This window comes from Ruditapes philippinarum, unplaced genomic scaffold (assembly GCF_026571515.1).
Source record: "Ruditapes philippinarum isolate M1 unplaced genomic scaffold, ASM2657151v2 ctg12495_1_1_1_1, whole genome shotgun sequence".
In the NCBI taxonomy this organism is placed as follows: domain Eukaryota; kingdom Metazoa; phylum Mollusca; class Bivalvia; order Venerida; family Veneridae; genus Ruditapes; species Ruditapes philippinarum.
In genome coordinates, this window is record NW_026852019.1 from 14842 (window position 1) to 17033 (window position 2192).

Here is a 2192-nt window from a genome sequence, read left to right on the forward strand (position 1 = left end):
TAAATCAGGCAAAAATAATATCACGCATCATGTATACTGAAAAGAACAACAGTCAAATGCAGCTTTAGGTGGTCGAAAGTGTGCACGTTAGCATTTATTCGTAGCGTATAAGCTCGCTTGAAATTAACATTTTCATTTTGTCATTACACTCTTGCTTCTAAAATTGTGTTTGAATGCTCTCAAAAACGACAAAACATTTAGCAATATTTAGATAAACAATATTTAAAATAATATATAAATTATATGTTATTAAATATATTAATATAATATAACAATACTTAAATACCAAACGTAAGCTAACGGTGTGAGGCGTACGGTGGACTTGAAATTATTGAAATACAAAATTTATTTCCTACAAAATCGCCTTAAGTTTATCGTTTACAGACAAAACATTATTAGTTAGTCACGGAATTACAGTAATAGAATCAAAACTCAAACGACAATATACTTCGTGATTTTACTAGTGTTGTCTTGCCAAATTAATATCAGTATCTCGATAATAGAATTGTTAATAACATCTGCATCTGTTGTCTACGCAATGCCAATTTCTGTTACAATTTGGTAGTTGATCACTGTTCGTACAATCAGATTGAAAATAGCAAGTAACGGCTTGATTTGCTAAAAATAAAATAAGTATCAGAAATAATTTCATCCAAAAATGACCTGACTAATTGGATGTCTTATGTAGATTATAATCTGCGATATATATATCGTGCACGTATCATGATATAAAGAAATATATATATTAATGAGGACGTAATATTCTCCATCTTTCAAAAGTGTTTTGTCATTAAGTTAAACGTATTGAATTTATGAAACACCATAATGGTAGATTTATTTCAACATTTTGCGCATGTAATGAATTCAAAATAGAACAGTTTAAACTTTTAAAAAGTGTTTTACGAAAAAACTATGATCTTAAATCTTTAAAACTATGCGTGAACTCAAAATGTTTTGTTTCTGCTCATATAAAGATAATTTTGGTAAATATTATAAGTATTTCTTACGATTACACGTGCACACCATGTTAACACATTCTTTATGGAAGTTTGGAGAACATGTAAAACTCGTACATTCCTGTGCAGAACTGGTACAGTTCTCACCATACACGTACGCAACTGAAAAGAAAGAAAACAAATTACTACAGATATTGATTTAAATATCATAATATCATTCAAAATACAATAGAATAATTATGATAAGGCAACACACCAATAAGTAAATAAGACTTCTACAGTTTTTTTAGTTTCAATTTTCAATTAAAGGCACATTATTCCTCAGAAACGAATACATTTCTAGTTATTTAGAAAAGGTAGATATGTATTTTATAATCTTCAAATTGAGGTTAATGAACATGTTAGATGCTTGTAAACTGTAAAAAGTAGCGCTAAATGCAAACTAATTTGTCATAAAGGTAGCAAAATGTAAACAAAGTAGTATTTTGACTTCCATACAAAATATTAAATCACTTTAACTGTACTAACTGCCAAGAAGAAATGAAAAGAAAAGAAGTTCCAAATAATTGGTCAATGATGAACTCTTTAGAAACTGTAAACGTTTACCAAACTAAGAAAAACTTTTGGAGAAATGAAATTAAACCACATTTAGGCCTACAATAATATTTTACTATGCTCGCAACACTGTATTATTAATTTTTCAATAACAACAATTTAGCCTTAGAAATTCAGTACTTTCTCTTCTATTTTATAATAGTCTTAAAACAAACACTAGATAAAGTATTTGGGGCTACGTTCCGTGTATGGCGCCCCTCACCCTTGACGACCTTTATATTCATGTTTGCTTTACTACAGATGAAATGAATTAAAAATTGAACTAGCAAATTATATTTTCACATAAAGCAGTTAATATCATTGCTTTAACAATTACGTTTTGCGGTTTTTTACAAGTACCCGTTTTTTTTCTTTATTGGGTTCTTATCAAACTTGGGCAACAAAAATGCAGGACGTAAAAATCTTAATTACTTACCGCAAAAAATTTTAAACAACATCAATATTGAAACATTCATATCTCTAAGTTAACGGCAAAATGTGAAAATTGCCCCACTTTAAAAAAAGAATGACATGGGTTTATCATAATGACCCATTAGATAAAAAAGGAGACTTTTTTTAGTAAAAGTGTATAAATAATAACGATATACAATAAATTAATGTCAAGCATGTACTCTCTATATT

At 28.5% G+C, this 2192-nt stretch overlaps 1 long non-coding RNA gene across 1 annotated transcript; it reads right to left on the minus strand.

Annotated features, from left to right (window-relative positions):
- Positions 1–443: 443 nt before the first annotated feature.
- On the minus strand, positions 444–1136 carry LOC132746775 (uncharacterized). The gene is made up of 2 exons (XR_009628033.1): positions 1008–1136; positions 444–618 (listed from the first exon to the last, which is right to left on the minus strand). It is a non-coding gene; the product is annotated as an uncharacterized LOC132746775 (long non-coding RNA).
- Between the last annotated feature and the right edge of the window lie 1056 nt (positions 1137–2192).